The 14,790-nt window shown below is 52.8% G+C and overlaps 1 long non-coding RNA gene across 2 annotated transcripts; it reads right to left on the reverse strand.

Moving 5' to 3' along the window:
* Nucleotides 1-306: 306 nt before the first annotated feature.
* LOC112447454 (uncharacterized) lies at nucleotides 307-12,730 on the reverse strand. Of its 2 annotated transcripts, none has more exons than XR_003035664.2 (4): nucleotides 12,635-12,730; nucleotides 12,086-12,209; nucleotides 5,728-5,865; nucleotides 307-390 (listed from the first exon to the last, which is right to left on the reverse strand). It is a non-coding gene; the product is annotated as an uncharacterized lncRNA (long non-coding RNA). The 2 variants fall into 2 exon arrangements; XR_009495308.1 differs by having other exon boundaries at nucleotides 307-393.
* Nucleotides 12,731-14,790: the final 2,060 nt, after the last annotated feature.

The raw sequence follows: 14,790 nt of genomic DNA on the forward strand, positions 1-14,790 counted from the left end.
CAAAGTGTGGGGATGAGGGAAAGAGATAGCCAAGGAAGAAGCAGCAGGGAGCAGTGAGATGGGAGGAAAACCCAGCCAGGGAATGCCCAGAAAGCCGGGAGAGGGAAGGGAGGCCAGGAGGAGGGAGTGGGGGCTATGTCCACATGAAGAGAGGTTGAGGGAGATGTGGACCGAGAGTGACCACTGGTGTAGCAGCTCGGAGGCCACTGGGGACCTTGGCGAGTGGTCAGGGTGTGTGTGGCAGGGGCAGGGGAGGGGAGTGCAAAAGCTTGAATGGAGTTGATTGAAGAAAGAAAGAGACGGAGGTACAGACGGTGCTTAAATTTTACTGCGAAGGTGTGCCGAAGGGCAGAATGAACAAGCAGGATCAAGAGGTTCTTTTTCTTCTTCCTACTTTAATAAAACAGAAAAATATCAGTAACAGATATTTGTATGCCAGTGGGAATGGTCTAGTAGAGAGTGGAAAAAGCTGATGGAGCTGTGTCCCTGAGTAGGAAGAGGTGACCGACTCTAGTGCACAGATGGAGGTAGCAGCTTTAGAGAGGAGCGTGGATAGCCGATCTGTGCAAACGGGGAGAGGGGTGGGGCTGGAGGGTGAGCACGTGGGAGTGGAGCCTGACAATGTTCTAGTCAGGGAAGTGGGGCGAGAACAGATGTGAGGCTGGGGGTGGGCGAATATTGAAGTTTGGTGGTGAGAGAAGGTTTGAAACTTCACCAAGAGCTAGAGGGAAGAGAGGGTGATTCTGGGCCTTGCTTAAAGGTCCACTCGATGTTTTCTCAGCCATGTTCAGCTGCTTGGATGTAGGCAAAGGGTCAGCAGAGGGTTGGATTTCACTGGGGTTGCAGTTTTGCCAAGAGAAGACAACTTGGGAGAGGAACAGGGGATTGGAAGGTGAATGTATCAAAACTGTGACTGCCACTGAGCAGGTGCTAAAACTGGGGTAACTGGGGTAGAGAGAGCATCAGGGGTGAGGGACAGCAGGAAGATGGTGGGAAAAATGGATTTGAGGGCCCAATGGGGCAAGGGAGGGCTGAAGTCCAGGTACCAGCTGATACTTTGAGATGGAGGTCAAGGATGGGGGTGCGGGGGGCATGAGATTGAGATAACAGTTTGGGGCGGAGTTTCAGACCTTGGCAGTGAGTGGTTGACATTGGGGCGGAGGGGATAATATCCTTAGGGACAGGTCAAGGGACCAGAGGCCTGGGTGATGGCAGCAGCATCTCTGTGAATATTGGAATAACCAGGAACTACAACAGGAACAAACTGGTTGAGGGTGGTACCGCGGCCAGGGGCAAGCCCTCAGAGACGGGAGGCTGTGGCCCAGAGGGTGGAAGACGTCTGCCCCGAGGTGGAGGCCTGGGTGCTGCAGTGCGGAGACAGGATTCAAAACGGGCATCCTTTGGGGAGGAGGGACAGAGAACGGCCTGAAAGGGACAATGAAGAGCAGGGAGAACAGCCCGTGGTTTCTCTCTCCCCTCTTCCCTTTTCTCTCCTGTCCCCAGGCTGTAGAAGAGAAAGCCACTGGGAGGCCTGCAGGGGAATGCGTTGTCCTCAGAGGAGAGCAGACATCCCAGGGCAAGACGAGCGCTTTCAGAGAAGGGTTCCGCTGTAGGTGTTCTGTCGACGGGGGCGCTGGGGAGGGGCTGCCTAGGGCCCATAGGGAGCAGAGTGCTGGGCCAAGGGAGGCCCTGGGTGCCAGGTGGAGGAGAAAGGCAGCGTGAGACCAGTGACCCAGCACTGCAGCTATTCCATGAATGACGGCGGCACCAAGCCCTTCCATCAAAGACGCACTAAAGTCAGACCCCGTGCCCATGACTTGCATGTATATTCTCATTGAATCCTCCCGATAACTCTGCGAAGCAGCAATGTTTGTCCCCTCATTTTACAGCTAAGGAAACTAGTTAGCAGCCAACAGCCGTCAACAGTGGTACTGGGACTGCGGCCCAGACAGTCTGACTCCAGAGCCCCAATACTTTTAATCTCAGATCCAGGCTTTTTTTTTTTTTTTTAACGTATTTGTCGAGTGGATGAAAGAGGAACTGGGAATTAACCTCGAGAAATCCAAGCCTATTCCTGCACCCTGGAGCACAACCTGGAAGCCCCCCTGCTTCCCTTTCTTCGCAGCAGAGTGTATTTTAATTTGCCCGTGGGCTTCATTCTTTGGAGGGAAGTTCTGCTGGAGGGAGCAAGGGGGATAGTGGGCAGAGGAAGCTGTGGCCCAGAGAGGGAGTGTTAGCTCACCAGAGAAACATTGCCGGACGTCAGAGAGTAACTGCAGCTCAGTGGGAGCTGGGGCTCAAAGATGGGGCCCAGCCTGAAGCAGCACCCTGAATCCTTCCTGGAAACCCTCAGTTTCCATCTTCCACCGGTTGTGACCCACCTGCTTTGGATTTTTACAGAACTCACCTGAGCTTATGGGACTGAACTCTGCCAGTACTTAGCATACAGAGGGGAGAGTTACAGGGTCTGCTATCATTGTCTTTGTCTAGGACTTCCCAGGGGGTTCATTGGTTAGGACTCCATGATTCCACTGCAGGGGGCGTGGGTTTGATCCCTAGTCAGAGAATTAAGGTTCCCACAGCACAGAAAAAAATATTGTACAAAACAAATGCTAAAAAAAAGTCTTTGTCTAAGGAGGAATATAGATGTGAGAGTTGGACCATAAAGAAGGCTGAGGACCGAAGAACTGATGCTTTTGAACTATGGTGTTGGAGAAGACTCTTGAGAGTCCTTTGGACAGCGAGGAGATCAAACCAGCCAATCTTAAAGGAAATCAATCCTGAATATTCATTGGCAGGACTGATGCTGAAGCTGAAGCTCCAATACTTTGGCCACCTGATGCGAAGAACTAACTCATTTGAAAAGACCATGATGCTGGGAAAGATTGAGGGCAGGAGGAGAAGGGGGCAACAGAGGATGAGATGGTTGGATGGCATCACTAGCTCAATGGACATGAGTTTGAGCAAGCTCCGGGAGTTGGTGATGGACAGGGAGGCCTGGTGTGCTGCAATCCATGGGGTCACAAAGGGTCAGACACGACTGAGCGACTGAACAGTAACAACAAAGGATAAATACGGGCAAGAAACAACAGTGTGTGCATCAGGTTTAGCAACAGGCGGTGAGGGGGCCTATGGGGTCCCCGGGGGCAGCTCTGGCTTGGTCAGGGGCCTCCAGGCAGGTGCCTAGAGTAGGGGTGCAGAGGACGAGCAAGGGTCAGCCAAGACAGAAAGAAGAAGGTGGGGAGAGCTCCCAGGCTGAGATAACAGCCTGTGGGAAGCTTGAAGTGTGGGGAGGTGGGCCCTCAGGGCTTCGGGGTTAGGCCTCTGTGCTGTTGGGGAGAGGCTGAGGGCCTTGACGGGCAATGAGCAGCTCCTCCACTCCTAGGCCTAGCCATTTCTGCTGGGTGAGGATGGTCCCAAAGAAAGGCAGTGCCAAAGAATGCTCAAACTACCGCACAATTGCACTCCTCTCACACGCTAGTAAAGTAAAGCTCAAAATTCTTCAAGCTAGGCTTCAGCAATACGTGAACCGTAAACCGCCAGATGTTCGAGCTGGTTTTAGAAAAGGCAGAGGAACCAGAGATCAAATTGCCAACATCCGCTGGATCATGGAAAAAGCAAGAGAGTTCCAGAAAAGCATCTATTTCTGCTTTATTGACTATGCCAAAGCCTTTGACTGTGTGGATCACAATAAACTGTGGAAAATTCTGAAAGAGATGGGAATACCAGACCACCTGACCTGCCTCTTGAGAAACTTGTATGCAGGTCAGGAAGCAACAGTTAGAACTGGACATGGAACAACAGACTGGTTCCAAATAGGAAAAGGAGTACATCAAGGCTGTATATTGTCACCCTGCTTATTTAACTTGTATGCAGAGTACATCATGAGAAACGCTGGACTGGAAGAAGCACAAGCTGGAATCAAGATTGCCGGGAGAAATATGAATAACCTCAGATATGCAGATGACGCCACTCTTATGGCAGAAAGTGAAGAGGAACTCAAAAGCCTCTTGATGAAAGTGAAAGAGGAGAGTGAAAAAGTTGGCTTAAAGCTCAACATTCAGAAAACTGAGATCATGGCATCTGGTCCCATCACTTCATGGGAAATAGATGGGGAAACAGTGGAAACAGTGTCAGACTTTATTTTTTGGGGCTCCAAAATCACTGCAGATGGTGATTGCAGCCATGAATTAAAAGATGCTTACTCCTTGGAGGAAAGTTATGACCAACCTAGATAGCATATTCAAAAGCAGAGACATTACTTTGCCAACAAAGGTCTGTCTAGTCAAGGCTGTGGTTTTTCCAGTAGTCCTGTATGGATGTGAGAGTTGGACTGTGAAGAAGGCTGAGCACCGAAGAATTGATGCTTTTGAGATGTGGTGTTGGAGAAGACTCTTGAGAGTCCCTTGGACTGCAGGAGATCCAACCAGTCCGTTCTAAAGGAGATCAGTCCTGGGATTTCTTTGGAAGGAATGATGCTAAAGCTGAAACTCCAGTACTTTGGCCACCTCATGCGAAGAGTTGACTCATTAGAAAAGACGCTGATGCTGGGAGGGATTGAGGGCAGGAGGAAAAGGGGACGACAGAGGATGAGACGGCTGGATGGCATCACTAGCTCAATGGACATGAGTTTGAGTGAGCTCCAGGAGTTGGTGATGGACAGGGAGGCCTGGCGTGATGCAATTCATGGGGTCACAAAGAGTCGGACACGACGGAGCGACTGAACTGAACTGAACTGAGGATGGTCAGGGTGGGGTCCCAGGGAGCTGCCCCGCCCACCGTGAGGACTGCAGAGGGCTGGAATGATGTCTTTCCCCTGGGTGTCCACTAGATGGCGCCCGATCACCAGGCCTCTGGGGGGACAGAAAGGCTTTGGCTGGGGCTGGTACACTGGAGTGAGGAGTGGGGCGGCGGTAAGCTTTGTAATATCCGAGCCCCGAGCTTGCTTGGGGAGTGTAAACGTAAGTCAGCGTGTGTGTAAATCTTCACGTTTGTCAGGATATCTACTTGGGACACGGCTGTGATTCGGCTTTAGTGTACATTCTCCCTTAGGGCCTTGTCACAGCTCAGGAGCTCAGACTATTACTTCTCCAAAGTGGAACTGAGACAGAAGAAGGTTAGTGCCATGCCCAAGGTCACTTGGCTGGTTCAAAGTGGAGTAAATAGTGATTGCCACCAGGCGTCCTAGGACAGATACCAGCCACGTGGCAGGACCCACTGGTGAAGGACTTGCTCTGAGTCACTCTGAATGGAAGAACAGAGTCCAATGGGTTGGTGGTACTGGGATACGAATCCTGGGCATTTATCCATTTAGCATGTTTGTTGAACACCTACTACCATGTGCCAGGCACCGTGCTGGGCATTGGTGAACAATAAAGCAACTGGTAACAGACATGGAGGCTGTCAGGGAGACAGCCGGAGTTAGCCAGCTGATAAGCAGACCCAAGAAGGTTGGGGGGTTGGTGAGGGAGCCTCAGTCTTAGAAGGGCAGCAACAGGACTCAGGGTCAGAAGGTGCAACCATGAGGCGGGCAGAGAAACAGTTGAAGCAGAGGCTACAGCTCATGCAAAAGCTGCCAAGGCGGAAAAGTGTTGAGCGACTGCAGGGAGATGGGGGGCTTGGGGGGAGAGGGGAGGGAGGGGAGGTCATCCCTGGGGCGGAGTTGGGGGGTGGGGGGAGAGGGTGTCTGATGACTCTGGTGAGGGGTGTGTATTATCATCTACATACCGTAAGAAGGGAGAGGAGCTTTAAGTAGGGCTTGCACAGTGTGATTTGCGTTTCAAAGTCCACTCTGGCTTTGTTTAGGATTCGGGTGAAGATGACCACACAGGTGAGAGAAGATGGTGGCTCAGAGCATGCTGGCAGCTGCAAAGGTGGAGGACAGTATCTAGGTTTGAGAGGTACTTTGGAAGTAGAATCAGCAGGATTTTCAGATGGATTGCATGCAGGGGTGAGGATGATTCCAGGTTCCAAGCATGAGCAACGGGTGGACAGTGGGGCCATTTCCCAAGGTGGGAGAGCCTGGGGGAGGGCCTGAGCTGGGTGGAAGATGGGAAACAAGGTCAGGCTCTGTTATTTTTGAAGCCATCCCTGTGAAATCCTAGTAGAAAGATGGGGCAGGCAGTTGGGGCTCGTTGGAAAGGTTGAGGCCGCTGAAATAATCTCCAGAGCCTCTGTTGTTCATTGTTCAGTCGCTAGATAGCGTCCGACTCTTTGTGATCGCATGGACTGCAGCACACCAGGCTTCCCTGTCCTTCAGTATCTCCAGGAGTTTGCTCAAAGTCATGTCCCTTGAATCAGTGATGCCATCCAACCATCTCATCCTGTCACCCCCTTCTCCTCCTCCTGCCTTCAATCTTTCCTGGCATCAGGGTCTTTTCCAGTGAGTCAGTCAGGAGTCTGTATATTGTGCTTATTACTTATTAGTTTAAAAATATTTATTTATTTGGCTGCACCTAGACTTAGTTGCAGTGCTTGGGATCTGTCTTTGTTGCAGCACGCACACTCTTAGTTGCAGCATGTGGGATCTAGTTCCCTGACCAGGAATTGAACCTGGATCCCCTGCTTTGGGAGCATGGAGTCTTAAACACTGGACCACCAGGGAAGTCCCTAGATTGAACTTAATGTCAAGGGACTGGATGAGCTCACTCAGCCCAAAGTCCAGGCAGCTCAATAATGGGAGACTGTGAGGAAAGCCCCATGGCTTCAGGTGTGATGGGCAGCCTTCTGGATGTATTGATGACTGGTGGAGAGGGGCGGCCTCTGTGAGGGTGGTGCAAGGAAATGGCCCCTGAGGATGTGAAAGACCAGGATTCAGGTGGCCCTGGGGCCACGTGGAGGAGCCGGACTTGCTGACTCTGCCTCTTTGTCTGCTGAGACCTTCCTTCCCAGGAGCGCTTCCCCCACCACCATCTGGCAGATGGCCCCGGGGACACAGACCCTGGTCCCGGGCTAGGGGGGAGGGCGGCTTCTGGGATGGGGCTGTAATTTCAGTTGGGGGCCGGGCTCCTGGGTTTCAGTGCCACCTGGTGTGAGGTTCCTCTTTCTGGCACCTCCCCCACGACTGTCTCTGCTGACCGCCCCACCCCCCTGCTGCAGTTAGTGAGCCTCCTGCAGAGGAGGGGAGGCGGGCCAGGCCCAGGGAGTGCTCCCACCTGGAAGGGGCTGCCAAGTTTAATTAGTGCTTGTGAAGCCTTGGTATCTGCCTCTGAGAGCACCACCTCCCTCTCCCTGGACTTTCATCTTTGAAATTTCCCCACCAGCCTGGATGAAAGGGCCAGGGAGGGGCCAGGTATTAATAGTAATTATTAGTTTCACAAATAAAGAGGAGAAACGGGATTATCTCCGAGCCCAGCCAACTCGTTCGCCCCTCTTTGTGTGCCTGTCTCTCCTTCCTCTGGCTCCATTTCCTTTCTCTTTGCACTTTTCCTCCTCTTCCCCTCTCCTCCCTGCCTCCGGGCCTTGCCTCTTCTGTCTGTCCCCATCTCAAGGCCTCAGGATCCGCTTGCCCCCCTCAGTCTCTCAGCTCTCTGTGTTGGGATATCCGGAGCACCAGGACATTCAGGGAGCACTCCTGTGCTTCTCTGGGGTGCAGAGGCAGAGGGAGAGGCAACGTAGCGGGGAGATGGGGTAGAAGGGTGTCTGTGTCCATTCATTTATTCACTCACTGTTTTCCAAATAGCTACTGAACATCTGCCATGGCCAAAGCACTGGACTGGGCCCTTAGGACTCAGTGCTGGACAGGACAGACACGGCCCTGCCCTGGGGATCTCCCGGGGAGGCTAGGTAGTAAACAGTAAGCTGACAAGTTACACTTGAGGGCATAGATAGATGCCTGCTAGGAAGGGATAAACAGCAGCTATGATGCAGAGCTAAGGGTGGGGGCCCCGTGAGGCTGGGGGATGAGGGACGCATCCCCCTGAGGAGGTGGCGTTCCAGCTGAGAGCTCAACAATGAGAAGGACCTCATGAGAGAATTGTTGAGAAAAGTGTTCAGGGCAGGGAGAACAGCCTTTGCAAAAGCCTGGGGTGAAGACCTCAGAGGTGGACCTTGTGAGAATATGAAAGGAGGATGAGGTGGCAAGAGGTGGGGTCCAGAGAGCGAGGCTGAGGTGCGCTGGGGCGGGTGGGCCCACAGCCGGGCCCCTGTGCACTAAGCGGGGCTCTGTACCTCACTGAATGTCCTGCTGTCCCTGGTTTGGAACTCTTAATTTACTAATTTATTTGGCTTCATCAGGTCTTAACTGTGGCATGCGGAATCTTTCACGTGGCTCATGGGCTCCGGAGTGCTCAGAGGCTCAGTAGTTGTGGCACGGGGACTCAGTTGCCCTACAGCATGTGGGACCTTAGTGAAAGTGAAGTCGCTCAGTCGTGTCCGACTCTTTGCGACCCCATGGGCTGTAGCCTATCAGGCTCCTCCGTCCATGGGATTTTCCAGGCAAGAGTGCTGGAGTGGATTGCCATTTCCTTCTCCAGGGGATCTTCTCGACCCAGGAATTGAACCCGGGTCTCCCGCATTGCGGGCAGACGCTTTACCGTCTGAGCCACCAGGGAAGGCCCGTCCCCGACAAGGGATGGAACTTGTGTCCCTTGCATTGGAAGGCAGATTCTTAACCACTGGACCACCAGGGAAGTCCCTTTGGAGTTCTTCATTTTTAAGCAAGGGGTTCTTCTATGTTTGCATTTTGTACTGGGCCTCATCAATATGTAGCTGTCCCTGCTTGGGGAGGTCAGCAAAAGAAGTGACTTAAAAAAAAAAAAAAGTAAACGTGTATAGAAATTTGAAGGCTGGTGGGCTGGTGTTTGGTGAATGAATGAATGAACGGAGGAATTTGGGTGCACATGTGTGTGAGCTTACCTATGAGGCTGTCACCGGGCCATGTAGGCCTGGCCAGGAACGCTGCTGACACACAGCCGTGGCCCTGTCGTGCTCCCGAGTCCTGCAGCGCCTGCTACATTTCTCAGGGCCGTTGCCAGAGAGGCTCCAGGGGCTAAGCCCAAAGCGGCACCAAGCCCAAAGTGGCACTGTGAACAGGGGTGGTGTGGCCAGGCTTCTTCCAGGCCCCGTTTGGGGAAATAAGGTGACTCCTCTACCCCAGCTGGAGGCAGCCCTGTCTTCCCTGTGAGACCCGAGACTTTGGAGCCAGAAAGATTTGAGTTCAAATTGCCTTCACATCCTCACAAGTGGGTGTGTGGATGCAGATAACTGGACTTTGGGCAGGTGATTTGCTTCTTCAGTCCTCAGTTTCCTCATCTGTAGCATGGGGATCACTACTTAGAATTTCTAAGACGATTCAATGTGGTAACGAAAGGGAAGATTTTGGCAGAGTCAGAGCTTGGTGAATATTTGTAATAATAATAGTTTTTATACCCATACAGTCTCTGGAGACTTGGGTAAAGATTTGCTTCTGCCGCCAAATGTCTGCATAATCATGAACAAGTCTCTGAATCCTCCTGGTCCTCAGCTTCCTCTTGTGTTAAAATTGGGGTGATAACAAGCTAACTCGTCTCTAAGCAGGGTGGTCAGGACGATCCCACACATTCACTGCGGAGCTTGTTTGAGAACTGATGTGCCCATATGACTTGTTGGCACATTCCCGACCCCTGCCTCCCCCATCTCAGGGCAGATTTTCTCCAAATACGCCCCTTCCTCGGAGAGAAAAGTGTCCCCCCTCCCCACACCTCACCCAGTTCTTGGCAGTGCATGGAACCCAGTCCCTGGATTCCCAGCCCCGAGGGTGGTTGTCCTCAGGCTAGAAAGTCTGCCCGGGAGTGACCCTCCAGGTCAGGGTCTGAAGTTGGGCAAGGAAGAGGAAGGTCCACAGCTGGGGCAGTGTTGGCTCGGGGGAGGGGGCGGGGGGGTGAACTAAAGGCAGACAAAGGAGCTGGAGCCCCAGTCCCCGCGGTCTGGCTTCCTGCCTGCCTCTGGGCAGGAAGCAGCCAGAAAGCTGTGAGAATCAGTCTCTGACTAAGGGCCCAGGCGACAGTCTTGGAGTGGGTAGAGCCCCGACTTCATCTCCCACGTTCACCACCAAAGGCTGATTTTGGGGAGCCTCCAGAACCCATGGGAAGCCCTGAGCAGCACCCAACACCAGCCTGGGAAGGCGAGCCTCTCCTGATAGGAGTCCTGGCCAGAGGAGACAGGAAGGGAGAGCTACAGGGTCCTTGGCCACCCGCGAGTGCAGACCCGGTGGGCGGGAAGGTTGGGTCCATGTCCAGCTGCTGCGGTGAATCAGCAATGTGACCACAGGGTCACTGAGCCTCTCTGTGCCTCAGGCTCCTCATTGGGAATGTGGGGGTAATAGTCACGCCTTCTCAGAGTGTTACTGGGAGAACTAAGTGCCCTGAGGTTCTTAACAAAGCCTGACACATAGTGAGTGCTTTGGAGAGGGTAGTTATTATTATGGGCTTTTAAAAAATGAGGCCATGCCGTGAGCCACGACAGATTCTGTCGGATCTCTGGATGGACTAGTTTGATGCCTTCCCCATTTTGATTTTGAGTTTTTGGACGTGCTAGGTCTTCCTTGTTGTGCACCGGCTTTCTCTAGTTCTCTAGTTGTGAGTGGGGGCTACTCTTTGTTGCAGTAGGTGGGCGGGCTCCTTGTTGCAGTGGCTTCTCTTGGAGCACAGGCTGTAGGTGCACAGACTCTAGAGCGCGTGGTCTTCACAGCCACTAGAGTTGTGGCACATGGACTTAGTTTCCTCGAGGCATGTGGAATCTCCCCTGACCAGGGATCAAACCCGTGTGCCCTGAGTTGGCAGGTGGATTCTTAACCACTGAAGCAACAGGGAAGTCCAGCCTTCCCCTGTATTTTGCTCTACTCTTCGCTGGCAACAGTCATTCATTCGTTTATTCAAGAAGAATTTATGGAGCATTTTTGTGGCAGCAAAGTGATGGGGGACCCCAAAATGGAACGGTTCCTGGACGGGGCATTTGAGCGAGAACTAACTGTGGGCTTAGTTTCTGTATACTCAGACGCCCACTGCCCTGGAGCTGTGTGTCAGCCAGGTCACAGAGCAGGGAGCCCAGGGGAAGGCACGGACACACAATCACACAGCTACTGCTAGCAGTAATGGAACCGAACCCTGGCCCACATCAGTCCAAAGCCAGTGCCTTTCCAAATCAAGGTTCCAGGGCTGCCTCCCTGCAACACCCTTTGACTGCTGCATCTGCACCCCCACTTTGGCAGAGCCAGAGGCCACCCCCACTCCCTGGAGGCCAAAGGTTGGGCTGTATTCTGCAGCCCTCTCTAGCAGGATTTTTGTCATTTCCTCCCTGGTTCTCCTGACCATGCAGAACAACCTTGGGGCTTTCCCCAGAGGGGAAACCCAGCCTGGAAGCAGCCCAGCCTGGAAAATGTGGCTGTGGGTAACTCCTGATCTCCTTAGTTGCAGAGCATCTGAGTGCCTGGGAGTGGAGCAGGACCAGGGGCGGGAGCACGGTGGGGGGTGCTCCCTGAATGGGTGCTGAGCCAGTGATTCCCCTCTGGCTCTGTAGCCTAAGACAGGTCACAGCCCCTCTCTGGGCCTCAGTTTCCCCACCTGTGAGAAGTGGAACAGTAACAAAGCTACAGCACCAGGCCCTTGCATGGCCTTTGTGCTGGGAGTTGACAGGCTGATGGCAAGTTCTCCCGCCCATCTTTCCTCTTGGGCTTTTGTGAGGATAAAGAAGGCTGTGGCTACAAAAGGACTTTGAGACAGAGGACAGAACTGGATACCAGCTGATGCAGAAGCTGATGGCTGTTGACGGAGACCCTCCCCCACCAGGTCCAGCTTCTGCCTCACCCAGACTCTGCCTATGCCCAAGCTCCCATTCCCCAGATCCCCTGTAGAACCTGGGGCAGGAGGAGCCTGGGAAGAGCCTGGTTGGAACCAGGAAAGCCTGGGCCTGGCACAAGCATCCACAAGCTATGGGGTCACCCACTTGGCTGCAACCCCGCCATGGACCTTCCAGCAGCCTCACTGACACCTTGCCATGCCGGGTTTGTACCTTGACTTTCCCACAGGTAGAGGTGGGGCAGGGAGAGCAGGAAGAGGAGGCCTGTGGCTAAGCAGGAGGCCACCTTCTGGCAGATCACCACACTCACCTTATGCCTGGGTGGGCCTCAGTTTCTCCACCTGCATTGTTCAAACATACATCACAGGACCTCACAGCCTTCTGAGGTGCAGTGGGTGAGTCTCCGACTTCTGCCGTCCTCAGACCTCCAGGCCCTAGCCTCGAACAGATGGAGACCAGTTCCACCCTCAGGGCCTTCCATCTGGGATCTGAACCACAATTCCCAACCCCATCTGCTTGCAGCAGCCTCCCAAAGGCTCTCCAGAGTGGACGGAAACCAAGGGTGGGGAGGCAGGGGCATGCCCCCTCCCCAGGAGGACTCAGAGGCAGGAGTCTCACTGCCAGGCTTGTGCACACGGATGGAGAGCTGATGAGCCGGAGGGATGGTGGGAGAGGCAGCACCATGTGGAGAGGCCAGCGCCCTGGGCACACAGGCCCGCCCACCCCCGCTTCCTCCGGCTGGGCCAGATGGTGGGGGCGGCCGAGGAGAGGGATCCTCGCTCCTTTCTTCCCCCACCCAGGGGCTCTGCAGGGGCCTGGATTTCTTTCCACATAGAAGACACATGGGGAGAAGCCTTACCCACACGCAGACTTGGGGCAACACATTAATCTGGTGGAATCACATTTGAAGCGTTACAGAACCTGAGTATGCTGGAGAATTCTAGAATCTCAGAGGCACAGCATCTCAGAATTTTAGAAAAGTGAGTCATAGATTGTAGCTTTCTAAACTGTGCTGTGCCAACATTGTAGCCACTGGCCACGTGTGGTTATTGAGTCCTTGAAATGTAACTAGTCTGAATTGAGATGAGCTGTACATTTAAAATACATAGTAGATTTTGAAGACTTGGTACAAAAGAAAGACTTTTAAACATCTCATTAATAACGTATTAATTACATGTCAAAATGATAATATTTTGGATATACTGGGTAAAATACAATATTACTAAAATGAATCTCACTTTTTTTTGTTGTTGTTGTTTTTAAAACATGACTGCTAGAACATTTTAAATTTCATGTGTTTCATTTCAGAATTTTAAAGAGATGGAATTTCAGAACCAGGTCTCCAGATCTTTACATCACCAGCTGACTTTGAACCTTAGATATTAACTCCCAGAGCCTGGGAGAATCTGAGAAGAATCCTGGTCCTTCTCCCAGCACAGGGATCCTCTAGCCCACCCTGACCAACACTGACCAGCCTTTGCCTACCCATTCCCTCCTCCAGCAGAGAACTCAACTGCCACCATGGCTGCCGGGCTTTTAGAATGGCTACAGTTTCCGGGTGTCGGGTGGCATCTACTTCCCACAGCTTTTTCCACCCTCATGGTTGGTTTCCAGAGCCTCTTCCAGGGCTTCCCAGAACAGGTCTGCATCCTTCTTCCCCGTGAAAGGTGTGGAATTTGAGTTCTGACCCTACCCCCCACCCCAGGCCGCGTCCTACAGGCTGCAGGGTTTACCTCGACCCCTGTTCCCCTACAGGTGAGCTTCAGGGAGTTTCAGCTCCTGATGCCCCTATCTCTTAGCAGAACCTGGGACCCCAGTGATCAGGTGAGGGTCTTCCAGCCTCTCTCAGTCTATAGACTATCCTGTTTGTCTGTCTGGGGAACTGCCTTCCCTGTGCAGTCTCCAGGCCCTGCCCTGTTCCCAGCTCCAGAGGATGTATGATGGTGACTGCTGGTGCTGGGATGTTGGGGTGACACAGGAATCGGGGAGTTGATTCAGGGTGCCTTAAATCTGCCTGGAAAATGCTTTTTCTGATTTTAAGAGATGTTGGGGAGGAAAAAGGAAGAGGCTTTCTTACTGACAGACTCAGGAATTCCAAGGCAGTACTAATAGGTGACTCACTCAGCATCTGAGCAGTTCTGAGAAGGAAGATCATAGGTCAGTCAGGGAAGGCGTCCTGGAGGAAGTGGGATTGGAGCTAGGACTTGAAGGAAAGGAGGGGGTGTTAGAGTTGCGAAGAGGTGGAGATGAGGGCATTCTCCTCGGCAGGAAGAATGCTGGGCACACATGGCCGGGACCCAGGCCTTGAGGGTCCCAGGTTGCCTGGAGTAGAAGGGTGAGAGGGCAGTAGGGCTGTGAGGATGGGTCAGCTGGCTGAGGGCCTCTGGGGAGGTGTGTGTGTACAATAGAGAAAGGGGGAGTCCCAGTTAGCTGTAGGAGGACGTTGGGTAAAATAACAGTAACATCTGTAGCAGCTATGCCAGGCACGGTGCTAAGTGGTTTCCTAATATTTCATTTATTCTTATCAATAACCCTATGATGTAAGTACTGTTATTCCCATTCTACAAATAAACAATTGAAGCCACGGTAAGGGACAGTAAGTGATGACTGACCTTGGATTTCCACACAGGATAGTCTGGCTTCAAAGCTCTTAAGCATTGGATGGGGGGTTGTGGGGAATGGAGATTGGTGGGGTGAGTGGTATGTGCAGCGGGTAAGTGAATGGGTGTGACTCTGTTGTGTGTAAATAAGCGGGGGGGTGATCCCCACCGTTTCCCTCCTGCTTCCCTCACCCAACCCCAGCTCTGTCTCAGGATAGACTCAGCCCAGACAGGTCTATGTGAAGATGGGGCCTTGGAATGATAAGAATTTCCATGCCTGTTGGAACAGATCACCCAGACAAGAGTCTGGTCACCATGGCAGTTTTAGAGCCAGCTTCCCACTGGGGTCAGCACTGCCCTTCCCTCCCCTCCTTATGTGCTGGTGCAAGTCCAGGACCCGGGAGCGGTGTCTAGA

This window comes from Bos taurus, chromosome 7, assembly GCF_002263795.3.
Source record: "Bos taurus isolate L1 Dominette 01449 registration number 42190680 breed Hereford chromosome 7, ARS-UCD2.0, whole genome shotgun sequence".
In the NCBI taxonomy this organism is placed as follows: Eukaryota; Metazoa; Chordata; class Mammalia; order Artiodactyla; family Bovidae; genus Bos; species Bos taurus.